The sequence below is a fragment of the Nelumbo nucifera genome, chromosome 2, assembly GCF_055504915.1.
Source record: "Nelumbo nucifera cultivar China Antique chromosome 2, China Antique-T2T, whole genome shotgun sequence".
Classification (NCBI taxonomy): domain Eukaryota; kingdom Viridiplantae; phylum Streptophyta; class Magnoliopsida; order Proteales; family Nelumbonaceae; genus Nelumbo; species Nelumbo nucifera.
Window position 1 is genome coordinate 113,173,814 of NC_142650.1, and position 15,161 is coordinate 113,188,974.

Sequence of the window (15,161 nt, forward strand, 5' to 3'; positions counted from 1 at the left end):
GCCATTATAGGCTACCCTTTACTCTATGCCCTCTGAGCTGTGGTATCAACATACCACCTTGGAATGAAATTCCCGACCAAGCATGGGGTCAACATAGTTAGAGGGGACCAACTCAAGTCTCGCAAATGTTATGTGGAGGCCCTGAATGGAAAGGGCAAAGAATCTTTGGTTATTGACATCGATCTCGACCCACTTAAACAACCCAAGGAAGAGCGTGGTAAGCCCATCGTGGAAATAGTCCTAGTTCCTTTCTTTAAGACCGATCTGGAAAAGAGAGTGCAAGTTGGGTCACTTCTTGAGAAGCTCCAATGCGCCAAACTGGTAAGATTCCTATCCTTAAACTCTCGATGTTTTTGCTTGGTCAGCCACCGACATGCCCGGCATAGACCCCTCTGTGATAATCCAAAAACTAAATGTGAACCCTTTGGTCAGACCCAGAAAAGGAACATTGCCGCTGATTAGTGGAGAACCATTGATGAGGAGGTTGGGAAGCTCCTAGATGTTGGCTTCGTTAGAGAAGTTGAGTATACAGAATGGATTGCTAACGAAATGCTCGTAAGAAAAGGCGAATGGAAAATGGCATATGTGCGTAGATTACACTGACCTCAATAGAGCCTACCTCAAAAATTATTTCTCGCTCTCTCGGGTAAACTGGCTCGTAGATGCCACCTCAGGGTTTGAACTACTAAGTTTCATGGATGCCTACTCAAGCTATAACCATATTTCGATGGACACCGCCGACCAAGAAAAGACCACCTTTGTAATTTAGATCGATCTGTACTGCTATAAGGTCATGCCCTTCGGCCTTAAAAATACCGGAGTGACCTATCAAAGACTTGTAAGTAAATTTTTTTCTGAATTAATAGAGATAAAATTGAAGTGTACATCGATGATATGGTCGTAAAGAGTCATTTTTCCAACTCTCTCTTGGGTAATTTCTTGGGCTACATAGTAACTCGACGTGACATCGAAGCTAACCCAGAAAAGATCCAAGAAATTTTGGACATGTCACCACCTCAATCCATCAAGGAAGTCTAGAGACTTATCTATTAGGAGGTTGCCGCCCTCATCCACTTCATGTCTAGGTTGGCAGGGTAGTGCCTCCCTTTCTTTCAAGCAATAAAAAAAGCTTAGGACTTCCAATGGACGGAGGAGTTCCAATTTGCATTCGAGGGACTCAAGCTCTATCTGAGCTCGTTGCCATTATTGACAAGGCTAGAGTAGGGTGACAAGCTCATCTTGTACTTATCTCCTAGAGAAGAAGTCATCAGCTTTGTACTAGTCTGAGTAGCTGACAAGGTACATTGGCATGTTTATTATGTAAGCAAAGTCTTACATGCAGCCAAGACCTAATACCCTAACATCAAGAAGCTCACTTTTGTGCTTATCATCTTGTCCAAGACCTACTTCCAGGTCCATACCATTATTGTACTCACCAACTAGCACTCACCAAGTCCTATAAAAGCCTAACGAATTAGGATGGCTAACAAAATGGGCAATCAAACTGAGTGAGTACGACATACACTTTGAACCAACTAGCCACTCCACCAAGTCCTATAAAAGCCTGACATATTAGGATGGCTAACAAAATGGGCAATCGAACTAAGTGAGTCCGACATACACTTTGAACCACGTCTAGCAATCAAAGCCCAAGTTCTGGCAGACTTCATCTCGAAGTGCACATTCAGCACACCCACAACTGACGATCTACCCTTAAATTAAGAAGCATCCACCAGCATGACACCATCCGTTAGACCCGAAGTAGAGCCCTGGATCCTCCATGTAGATGGGTCCTCAAATCAGAAAGATAGCGGGGTGAACTCATTTCTCTCAGGCCAAATAAAGTAAATCTCGAGTAAGCCATAAGATTTGGATTCCAAGCATCCAATAACAAAGCAGAATATGAAGGCCTTGATAGCTAGTTTATCCCTAGCCAAGGAGATTAGCGTAAAGGATTTACAAGTGTGTAGTGACTCACAACTTGTTGTCAATCAAGTGAGCGAACACAACAAAGCTCAGGAATTAGCCTTGATCAAATATCTAACCAAGGTTTGTGAACTCATTCGACAGTTTGATTCACTCTCCACCATATACCGAGGTCAGAGAATGCACAAGTTGATGCACTTTCAAAGCTAGTTGGTGTTGTAGACAACACAAGGACGATGGTGTAAATCGAAGATTTACCCTGACCTAGTATAGAGACAATGATGGAAAAAGTTGCCCCTGTGCAAATCGCCGAATTGAGCTAGATAGATCCGATCTTTGAATACCTATAGCACAAAGTAGAACCCTCGAATAGAAATGCATATCAGAGGCTCAGAAGAAAGTCAGCTCACTATGTGATAATTGGCGAGTTATTGTATAGGAAGTCTTTCACCCTTCCGTACCTATGTTGTCTCCAACCTATAGAAGCAGAATGCATCCTTCATGAAATCTATAAAGGACTGTGTGGTGAACACTTGGGGGCAAGGCCCTAGTCCAAAAAGCCCTCAAACAAGGTTATTATTGGCTGAAAATGAAAGTCGATGTGATCAAGCTCATCCAACAATGTAATAGATGCCAATGCCATGCTAATATACCTTAGCAACCCATCGCCGACCTATAGCACCAGACCAGCCTGTAGCCCTTTGCTTAGTGGGGGATAGATATCCTTAGCCCTTTCCCTCCAGCAAGCAGGCACAGAAGGCTCCTAGTCGTGACCATAGATTACTTCACCAAATGGGTTGAAGTAGAGTCAATAACGACCATTACAACTCGAAATGTGCATAGTATTTTTGGAGAAACATTGTTTGCCGATATGGACTACCTCGCACATTGATCTCAGATAATGGTAGATAGTTTGAAGACATCAGGTTCGAAAACTGGTGTGATGAGCTAGGGATCAAGCAACACTTCACATTTGTGGCCCATCCCCAGGCAAACGGGTTGGCCGAGATGACAAACCTAGCATTCTTTGGGCAATACCAAATGACCTACAGAATGGCCACCAGTGAAACCCCATTTAACCTCACCTATGGAACAAAGGTCGTGATACCAATTGAAATTGAATTACCAATCCTTAGGATAGAAGCATATGATGAAGAAGGTAATGATGATGAACTATGCACCAACCTTGACCTCATCAAAGAAATAAGGGGCCACGCTTAAATCAGAACTGTGGTGTACCAACAAAGGGTAGCCCGTTATCATAATGCTCAGGTAAAAAAGTGAGATTTTCAATTTGGTGACCCAGTACTCTGAAAAGTCATGGTACTTGAGTCGGGCTCAAGAAAACTCAGGCTAAACTAGGAGTGGCCATACAGAGTGACAAAAGTCATTGGCCTTAACACATACAATCTGGAAACTTTGAAAGGAAGGTCAGTACCCCATACATGGAATGCCAAGAACCTAAGGAAGTACTATGCTTGCTTAGAATTTTGGAGCTCATAATGTAACAAGTGTATGACTTACTTTTAAGAGTTCGTCAGCGCAAGCACTTTGATTTAATTCATACCTCTAATTTCAATTCAATTTGTTTTTGCTCTCTTCAATTCACGTCATCTTGACAATATTTCATTAAGAAACAATCTAGTGCAACAACCAAGCTCCATTTTCATAGTGTTCACGTAACAACTTCATTAAAATTAGGCAACTAAACACCTCAGTCAGGAGCCTACACCTTGGGGCATGACCTATGGGTCATAACCGTTTAAACACTAAACCAAATTCATTTCAATACCTCGGGTTACCTCAAAGCTCGCATTTGAACATGGCAGCTTGTATATAAACACCTCAGAAAACGTTTTAACATTGTTCCAACACTTAGGCGAATTTTTGTATACAAACCAATTTGCCATCATGATGAAACCATTTTGATACTCAACTATCAGGTTGCATAGCATATGAAAGGAAATACGTCATTACATTAATTAGCAAAAGTGTTTGGTACATACATTCAAAAAAAAGGGGGGGGAAGGGGCAATTCGGAAAGAAAATCGAGCTCGGAGGCTCAGATCACATACTATATGCAAAGGTCCAAGAAAATAGGTAAAAATATCACTACTATCTAGTAATCAATGCTGGCCCTCACACCTTCATCATCCTCACCACCTTCCACATCATCACCAAACTTGTCCTCATCATCATTATCGCCTTCCTCATCGTCATCCTCCACACTAACTTTTCCCCTTGAGTCTGGTTCGTTGTGAACCTCTGTGGCCATCTCAGGGGTGGCAGTGTCGATCACCAAAGGATTGATGTTGTAATCCAGTGTAAGCGAACTGATGAGGTTTTGACATAGCTTGAAACCCTCCCTCATAGTAGCGGTAGCATATTTATCTTTTTGCTTTGAAAAGTTATGTGAGGCTCAGAACACATAAATGACCTTCACTTTTGTAGCTTGGAGGTCCTCGGCATGTTAGGCCTACTGTACCTTTAGCTAGGCAGACCACTCATTCAACTCGATCATTAGTGAGTCCACATTCTTCTCAAACTCGGTCAGCTGCCTAGTCAACTCCACCACAACAACCCGCTCTGATATTTGCACGATGATACATCAACACCCATTCAACTAAGATTGAAGATCCAACTTCCTTTTCCAATAGATCGGACTAGCGCTCAGAGGTCTCACATCTACTCATAAGGACCAGAGCCAAGGATTTCGATTACAAAAGAAGAAGCTATGATCAAAACATAAAAAGAAAGCGACAAAGAAACTCGTTCAAGCTCTTACCAATAGAATAGCTTGACAAAGTTTGCCACCAAGCACCTAGGTCTGTTGACTGCTAAACTCCTTGACATCCTCAGGAAGGAGAATGCCTTTACTCATCTCCAGTACCACCCGAGGTTTCATAACCTGGTGCGAGGTCGTTATTGACCACTTTGGAACTAGCCGGGGTGATGGCTTATCGGTCATCGGTGGAATCACCTCAACTATGTTGGTCTGCTCCACCCTTGAGCTTAGGCCCATCTGCTCGGAGGCCGGTGTGACCTATTCGACATTAGGGCGATCAGTTTGCACTAGCTCAATTTCCTCCTCTAAGTTGACCATAGGAGTTGGCTATTGTCCCTCCTACATGCCAAAAGTGGTTTGAAGACAACTCTTTGGCCTTCCTCTTCCTCACCTCCTTCTTAGCTCGATGGAGGAACCCCATGGTGTTGACACCATCCATTTCACCTAAGTATCGATGAATGACCTACCTTGAGGACTCAGCTTAGCTCGAACCAGTGCCACCTCTATCAGGTAGTCGCTAACCTGGCTTTCTTCTCGATCAAACCCTTCACTCATTCCTATAAGGCCTTGCTCAAGGTGGCCTCCCCAGTATCCCTAATGGCTGTCCTCCACTCAGTATTGAAGGGCCAGCCCTCTTCGACAATGAGAAAGCAAAACCGGTTTTTCCATTCTGGCACCTTGAATGGAAAACCGCCAACAACTTGTATCCAGGTCGGTAAGATAGATAGAAGCTATACTCTTTGGTAGGGTTTCGTTTCAAGCAACAAATGCAAGTTAAAGTTTTGAGGTCCAGAGGAAAACTGAAGTGGTGGCAGAATGAAATAGTCCCTACTAAAGTTCTAACGGAGTTTAGATAAAGTTGAGAGAGGGTAATGTTGTAATAGTTCAATACCTTGACTATGAGGGAGTGTAGTGGGAATCTTAGTCCGACCTCTAGAGCTTGATCAAAGACACAAACCTCATTCTTTTCATGCTATTAAGACATCTGGCCACCAATGGGAAACATGTACTCAAAACGGTCTAGGATCCTATATCAACCTATGAAAAACTTGACCTCATCGGAAGTTAGCTCGGTTGGACCGAACTCAGATTTTTGCTTGGGTTGGCGATGGGAGGTGGAGGCCCCCTTATGGGAACCTTGCCGCTCCTGGGTCGAGGACCCCTCCTCAACATGAGCGACACGCATGGCCTTCCCCTTCAGACTCACTACCACACATTAAGACAAGAAAGGAGAAGAGAAACTTACCGAAAACTCCTAAGAATTACCAACTTCACAAAGTTATACCAACCAAACCGACATGGCTGAGCTTCCTGTCGCTCAGCTCTTGCTTAAGGACAAAGGAAATGGACCCCTCCAAGGCCAACTATTTATAGCCGGAGGGCCCGGACCCTCAATGGCTATGATCAACTTCATTTGACGGTCCAGATCAACACATCATTTTGAATTCTAAGAAACCAAATCTGGTTAAGTGATTTGATGGCGTCCGCAATAACCTAATGAGGCATTATGTTCGTACCTCTGTACGATGAAGGAAAGGGATATCAAATCATATGGATGGCTGAACCATGCTAGATGGTTGGGTGAAATTTCAAAAAGTTTTCCTTTTACCCTTTTGAGAATTGTATTCCTAATTTTAGAAAAACTGCTTTTTCTAGGATAATTCTTGCATTGAAACCGGATCATATTTGAAACCAACAGTAAAGGGAGAAATATACCTAATACGGAATCCACAAGTGTAGCTCTCAAAGTAGTAGTTCACACCAAAGAGTGTACCAAAACCAGCTTCCACTGAAGATGGCACGACTTGAATTGAGAGGCCAGTTCAGCAACATAGTTTTTCAAGCAAGGGTGGTGAGCATGAATTGAATATGATATTTTCTTGCAAAAAATCAGAAATCAAAACTAATCTTTATCAGTTCAAGAATTAGAGGTCAAACTAGGGTTTCTGGGCGGCAAGAGCAAAAAGAGAGAACTGAGAGCATATTGATAACTAGAGCAGTTCACCCTCCTCCTTTTATAAGCCTTAAGGATCAACACCCCTAATCGAATTAGGAGGATCCTAATCCAAATCTTTATTTGGATTTGGACTCTTTAAGTGGATAAGACTTATCCTCTTATTCTAATTGTTGATCCAAACCCATATCCATTCCCATATTCGCCCATGTCACATGACTGTTTAAGCTGTCATGTAACCACTTGATTAATCTAATTAATCATGGGCTTTAGGACCATTAAGTGGCTCATGACCCTAGATAATTGTTGGCCCATTTGGTTCTCTTTGTATATTGTGGGACCCCAACAATGACCTCACATAAGACCATATGGGTTTAGCCCAACTTCTGTGAAAAAGCTTGGCCGAATTCACTATCAAGTACAATGAACCCTTGAGTCCATCATTATGGGCTCTTAATGGGCCCAACATTTACACTAAATGATCCTTGAGTCTAGCCATCATATGAAGGCCCAAAGACAATGGACTTAGGAGAGATATAGTCCATCAGGCAAAACAACCATAAATGGTCTCTTACACTTAACCTCTCAGCCCTTAATGACCAAACACTACCCAACAGGGAAAAACCTCTCCCCTCACTACAAAGTGTAGTGTCGCACTCTCTGCTTGGATGGGTCCCGGGAATTAAAACCTTTTGCAAACATTTTTCTCAAAACATAATATATATATATATATATTATCATATAAATAAATTTTGTAAAACAAATCTCAAACAATTTTGAAATCGACTGCCGGCAGTTTTGGTTTCCATCAAAGAGAGTGCAATCTCGATCATTCACTTTGTCCGACAAAGAGGCTAATCCTATCACTATGATCACCCACTCGAGTGAATTCTCAAACTGCCCCAACATACCCAGGTTTTGACCCCTAAAGGATCTCACTGATTGGCATATCAAAGATAGCAAAATCCAATAGCCAATGCAGTGCCATAATTGAGTCTAGGGGTTATGTGTAACTTTCCAGTTGTGCCCACCAGTCTCCAAGGTTTAGGGCATAACTGAAAATTGATTCGGGTTCAATGTTTCAAACAAACACACACTGCATGTGCTTCGGGTCCAACCTTGGTAGCTGAGACGGATTACCCCAACCTTCTTGGCAGGACATATGTGTCAACCTTGGCAGGATAAACTTCCTTGAGTCTATCCAACGGCTAAGAACATTCTAAACTAACACGAGTCTCATAAATGTCCAGTTTAAGGGTAATTACACAGAAATACACCAATTATAACATGAAACAATTATGTACTTTTATTCATTTACAATAAATGCATTAGTACATCAATCTGGTTGGAGCTAAGGGCATACACTGTTTAACATACGATGCGTCCGAGCTCGACCAATGACCTGAAGGAAACAACCTGTGAAGTAATCAACAGTTAACCTCACTGGCCGACTCCCTTCACCCAAGCTCCTCCACCTCGAGCTCGAAAGTGGGGGGCATTTGATGATGGGCAAAACTAGCACACCAATCACTTGACACCACGTGTCACCTTGGAAGCCTCAAGACTTATAGGAACGATAGGTCGGGACTCATTCGCCACCAAGTCGAGTTCATGTTTTATCGAGAAACCCCTGGAGGTCGTTGACATCGGTCCAAGTGGACTGAACAAGGCCCCAATTTTGCCTCGAACACCTCAAGACACCTAGATAGCCTAGGCATAAGATCGGCACTCCGGCCCAATAAGTCCAACATGCCACATCAGCACAAGGAATGTGTTTCAAGGCACTCAATGCCACTGAGATCCTTGGAGGCATGTCAAACACCCGATGGTAACGATAGGAGTCTCCCTACTTCCTAGGGAAACAGTGAGCGGCTCATCCAAAGAACACTCCCAAGGGCTCCTAAGAATCTGATCGTCAAGGTCCATTACTTTCGAGAATCTTGGAAATGCCTTGATCACCCCTTGTCTCTATAAAGTAGAAGAAATCACTTACTTTGCTCTCTCTACTCGAAATTCTCATTTAGATCATTTAGCTTGGCACTAACTTGATTGTAGGAGCTCCCTCACCTAGGCTCACAACCCGGGCTCTTTGATATTCTCTCTCTTGCAGGCCTCTAGACAGAGTTTGTGCCACTTCTTACTCTCACACTACGACCCGAGTAGATCGAGCCACATCAAGATGAGAGAGGAACTGAAACACAATCTCAGATCTAAGGTCACTGAGATTTGAGAGAGAGAAAGAGAGAGAGAGAGAGAGAGAGAGAGAGAGAGAGAGAGAGAGAGAAAGAGATTAGAGAAAAAGAGAGAGGTGAGATCTCTAGGATCTAAGATCGAAGAAAGAGAGAAACAAGATCTTAGATCTCAGATCATAGATGTGAAATCAAAGGAAAAGGTCACCATCGTTGTTGTCGTCATCATAATAGGTGAATGTTGCCTCCTTTCTTTCTTTCTTTCTTTCCCTTCCCTCCTTCCTTCCTTCCTTTAACTATTAATAATAGAATAATTATTTTAATACTTAAAATTTATAAATTCGAACATGATATAAATCTTAAAATTTTTATGTATTTTTATAAATTATTAACTATTATTCTAATTTACATTAACAACTAATAACAAAATATTTATTATTTACAAAAAATAAAAATATTATAAACAAAAGTATTGAAGAATATAATATTAAATTGATTCTATCAAATCCACTAATGTACATTTATTTCAAAAAATATTTTTTATTTTATAAAATTTATAGAATAAAAATATTAATAATGGAATAATTATTTTAGTAATTAAAAAATATTAATTTGTATATGATATGTATCATAGAAAGTTTAACAAAATTGATACACTCGAAATTAAGATTATATTTTTATAAATTTTCAATTCATATTTTAATTTGAGTTGATTTTTTGTTAATTTTAAAAAATTAAAATAGTAAAATAAAACAATAATTGATATAATAATTAAAATATAGTAGTGCATATATTTAGTGTCTTGGGTTCTTGATGGATCCATTATAAATAAAATTATATGATAGCTACGCATCCCAGTATACTAATTGTAATATATTTCTTCTTATATATCATTAAAATTGACATTTTCCATGTATTTATAATTATATAATATTTTGTGATTATTTTGATCTTAAATTTAATGTTATTAATGTATTTATAAAATTTGTGTGTATTTCCCTAGCGTATTCATATGTTTCCATACTTTTTATCTATATCCATGCATTTTCAAAGTGTACCTATATCTTCGTTATCTGATATAATACCCGATACTCGATACCAATACTTTAATCCTTGGCTTTAGTAATTTGAAAGTCTCAATTCAGGTTGAAGGTTTCTGAGTAAAGGTTGGGCCTTCCTCCTACCATTTTTTGCCATGTTTTTATGGTATGTTTTCATGTTTTCTAGTGTTTTCATGCATTTTCTACAATTTTTTGGTATTCTTTTGCATTCTTCTGATTTTTTCTGTAAAAGTTATGCATTGTTTGTGCATTTCTGAAAATGTTTTCTATTTTTTGAATTTTTTTATAATTTTTCGGTATTTGTTTTTGCATTTTCTGCAATTTTCTGGTATTTTTGGTATTTCCTGCAATTTTCTGGTATTTTCTGCATTATTTTTTCAATTTTCTGGTATTTTTTGTATTTCTTGCAATTTTCTGTATTTTCTACAATTTTCTAGTAGTTTCTGCATTTGTTTGTAATTTTTTGGGATTTTCTGCATAATTTATGCACTTTTTCTGGTGTTTTCATGCATTTTCTGGTATTTTCTACATTGTTTTGCAATTTTTCTGCAAAAGTTATGCATTTTTGCACTTTCTGTAATTTCTGGTATTTTCTGCACTTTTTGCAATTTTTCTATATTTTTTCTCAATTTCCTGCAATTTTTCTACATAATTTCTGCATTTTTCTCATGTTCTCATGCATTTATGCAATTTTCTGGTATTTTCTGCTTTTTATTTTTATTTTTTCTACAAAAGTTTTGCAATTTCTGGTATTTTTTTCTATATTTTTGAAAAATTTCTGGTATTTTTATGTTCTGCAATATTTTCTGCCATTTTTGCATTTTCTACAATTTTTCTAGTATTTTTTTGCAAAACTTTTGCATTTTCTATAAAGTTTTTGGTATTTTTCTGCATAATTTTTGTATTTTCAGGTATACATGTCAACTTGACCCATTTTTTCCATGTGGTATCCTTTGTAGAAATTATTCTCTCAAAAATGTTATTTTCGAGTATATGGGTTGGCCAACTCATTTCTATCACATGGCGGCCTTAAGAGATGATTCTCTCAAAAATGTTATGTTCAGGTATATGGGTCAACCTGTCCCATTTATAGCACGTGGTAGACTCGAGAGAGTTTATTCTCTCAAAAGTTGTTTTTTGGGTATATGGGTTGACCCAATCCATTTCTATATTTATTGGTGATGGTAGGTGGGTTAGTATGGGTGAAGGTGGGTAAGGGTCAATATGGGTGGGTTAGGGTGACCCAGGTTAGGGTGAGTTATGACCCTTTAAGAAGCATTGATGATGGATCATGGTGTATTGGTTGGTCAATATGGGTGGGTTGGTATTCAACCCTTACCCAACCCAACCCAACCCACCCATTTGCCACCCCTACTTACAGTTGGTGGTTAAGTGAGCATAGTCGAAAAGTGATTGCCATGAAGGTTTTGAAAGGAGTACAGACTCGGTGGTTGAGGAATTCTCTTGAAGATGAAATCTTGGGATCCTATATCTAGTTGATTTGTGGAAGATGTACGACATCAAACCCATTAATCAGCAAAGTGGTTTCTCTTCCTTTTCAGCCATTCAGGCAGAAGCAATGGCTAAAGTGGTGGTTGAATCACAGAATCAGATTGTTTGAACCTGATTAACTGCACAAACAGAAGAATTTCAGACTTCAGTCCCAATGTTTGTTTCCCTTGTAAGGATAGCTTTGACAAAACAGCTGCTGCTCTTGATGTTTGTTTTTTTGTATGTGAACAGAAGATATAACAGTCTTGCTGATCACGTTATTGCTAAGAGGGGTCTTCAGGAGCAGGGTTTATTTTCTTTTAACTGGCCAGATTGGATCTCCTCTCATGCTTGCACTGATCTTTTGAGAGCTGTTAGGTTGTACTTGACCTGTTCTAGACTGCTTCCTTCTATTATTGAAAGAAGTTTCTGCTTTCTTATCAAAAAAGAAAACCATATAATGGACTGCCCATTACTGTAATGAGTAATGACTACTGACCGGTGAAGTTTACTGAGTAATTCAGGCCGAGTTTGAAGGATACCTCTGCAATGGGCAATGATGTTACTCAGTTGCCAAGGTGCTTCCATGAAATGCACCAACAGAAGGTCAATGATTGACTTTGCATCACTCTGAAGAACTATGCTTGAGAGACCGGAAAAACTATGGCTGTTTGAAAAAAAACAGCTTGCGCTGTTTTCAGAGACTTGTGAATGGCCCTCAAAATGAGTGTGGGTAAAATAATATTTACACTCAATACTTTTTTAATTGAAAAGACAAATGAAGACCTGAATTAGCTAACGTTGCCATGTGTAGAAGCTACCGAAACAGCCTGGGCTGTTTTTTTCCAAACATTTAAAGTGGTCTCTGAGAGACCAAGCTCCATACTCCATAGCCATATTCAGGCCAGCTTGAGCAGCTAAAGCTTCTAGCTCAGCTGGAGATCCACCATGTAAAGGAATAGCTCTGGCATACACAAATCTCCCCCCATCATCTCTGATAATTATACTGGCTCATCCAACGGCAAACTGAACCTGCAGCATCAACATTAATTTAATAATATCACCTGGGGGAGATTTCTTCCACCTGAGAGCACCTGAGAGACCATAGATTGACCATCAATACATTTGCCGTTTCAATAATAGATTGAGGTTTGAACTTTGAAGGGCTGTTTTCAAATATACATTTGTTTCTTCCCCTCCAAATCTGCCAAAGAACGCTGCAACCTGCCATTAAGACTTGTCTTTGAGAACATTATGAAGCTGTTTATCAACCATCAAGAGCAATCCAGTCATCTAGTCCCACATGTTTCATGATACATTAATTCAAAGAAACCGGTTATGGATCTCATTTGTCGTTTGGTAATAAATGGTAATATTTACTGAGAACATTTTTAGAAAGAAAGGCATCATTAATTTAATAAATTCTGTCAGAGAATTCTCTATAAGCCATTCTCCAAATTTCTTTCCATCAATTGCAGACTTTCAGTTAAGGGTTGATACCCTAATTTTGATGTCTTTAACCAGAGTACTATTTTTCACCATTATCAAGAGTAGATAAACTGAATTGGACCAGGTTTCTCTTATGCATACCACAGACAATAGAAATAGATTCATTTTATCTTGAAATACAAATATAAATACATCCCCATGAAAAACAGGTACTTCGCAGTACTGACAAATCAATCTTGGAGGAGTGCCTTGAAATTCTAACTTATTTTGTTCCTAATCTTGCACTGAAGCATCTAATAATAGATAAAACAGTAGCCTCATATAAAAAAAAAAAAAAAAAAAAAAAAAAAAAAAAAATTTGATCTTCAAAATTCATATCATCCAAGTTGTTGGCCTGTTTTTTTCTGCTGCTGTTACACCCATTTGCTTCTTTTCTGCCATACTATATGCATGCTGATGAAAGAGAAAACAACTATTCCATAGTCCACTTAGATAGCATTGAAGGTGTCTGAATGGATCAAAATTTCATAGTCCACTTTAACAGATGCTTCATAAACAAATATTCCATTGGATTAAGCCAGATAGGAAGATGGAAGAAGCAGCTAAATACAATCAAATTAGAACTTTTCTCTTTGTATGGACTAAGCGAGTTGCTTCTAACCACACAATAAGAACTCCTCCACTATCCAACAAGAATTGATAATGAGGATCCAAACGAAGGATCTGAAGCAAAGGACACCAACCTAGAAATTTGAAATTTCTCTTCATTCTTCATCAGGGGTTGCTTTCAATAACCCTGGCTCCAACTCGGTCCAGTTTTCTCACCACTGAACGAGCCTTCAGACCTCCATCATTCATGAATGCGTCGACCATCTGATACCCAATTTCCTTCCCTTTCTCCTCATCATCCGTCACTGCAACCGCCGTTGGCCCGGCCCCACTAATCGTGCATCCAAACGCCCCTGCCTCAATCGCTGCCTTCTTTACTGCTTCCATGCCAGGAATCAGCGGCGCCCGCTTTGGCTCCACGATCTTATCCGACGATAAAGCCAACCCCAGCCCCTTTAAGTCTCCTCGCAATACCGACGCCACCAGCATCCCTGCTTGGCTGCAATTCCATACGTGATGCGACATTCCGATCTCCTTCGGCAGCACCGCCCGCATTTTCTTCGTCGGAGCTTCGAATTCCGGACTTACTAAAACGAAAAACAACTCCTCCGCTGGGAACGCCAATGGGACTAGGTCAAGCGGTTCGTAGCTGCGGATCAGCACGAACCCTCCCATAATAGCCGGTGCAATATTGTCAGCGTGATAACCGGAGAGCTTCTGCTCTGAATCAAGCCCAGCCAGAACAAGCTCTGACACCGGTAGCTTCCCGCCAAAAATATGATTAACGGCTACAGCGGCGGCTGCAGCACTCGCGGCGCTTGATCCGAGGCCGCTTCCTAACGGCAAACCTTTCTCGAGTTCCAGTGAAAGACCCACTGATCGGATTCCAAGCTTCTTCATGACGGAGATGGCGGCGATTCCAGCGCAGTTCGATATAGGGTCCTTGCTGAGCTTTGCGACGCTGCTTTCGACGCCATGGATGTGGGAGATCGAGATTTCGCCGGGATGCACGTCGGGGTCGACGCGTAAGGTGACGAAATCGCCGAGTCCGTCGACGGCACAGCCAAGAAAATCAAAGCCGGGGCCGAGATTGGCGACCGTTGCTGGTGCGAATGATTTAACGGAGGTGAGGACTGGTTCCGGTTCGGCTTTGAGCTGCGTTGAGGCGAGAGAGTTGTTGCATCGGAAGGTCAGGACGCGGGAGGTGGACGATTCGAATCTGCAGCGATTCGTTGAAGGAGTTAAGGAGATGGGTTTGAAGTGAGAATAGTTACAGATCGCCATTGCTGGACGAACGAGAATTTTCTGTCCGTGAAAATTGTTATTCAGGAATCTAGGGTTAGGGTTTTCGAATGAGTATAAGAGATCTCTCATTCGTTTCCTATGTTATGCTAGTTCCGGGCTGAGCCGTCTATGTATGAACATCACATATTTACGCTAGAAAGGTGCTAACCAAATGGTTGGTAAAATCTGCTGCTGGTCGTAGCGGATACATGGGATCAAATCCCGCCTTCAAAAATATAAAAAAAAGGGAAATTGTTCAAAATTCACCATAATTTTTCAAAATGTCTAAAATTCATCGTGTGTAAGTTTTTTATACCGTTAGTGTTTCTTAACAGAGGTATTCATGTTAGCATAAATAACAATTTTTATGACGAAATTACCCTTGAATGGTGAGTTAGAGGAAAAATGGTCTT

The 15,161-nt window shown here is 40.3% G+C and overlaps 1 pseudogene across 1 annotated transcript; it reads right to left on the reverse strand.

The window, feature by feature from the left end:
- Nucleotides 1-12,989: 12,989 nt before the first annotated feature.
- LOC104585877 (homoserine kinase pseudogene) lies at nt 12,990-14,863 on the reverse strand (annotated as a pseudogene). The gene has a single exon (XR_016083091.1). The product of XR_016083091.1 is annotated as a homoserine kinase pseudogene (transcript).
- Between the last annotated feature and the right edge of the window lie 298 nt (nt 14,864-15,161).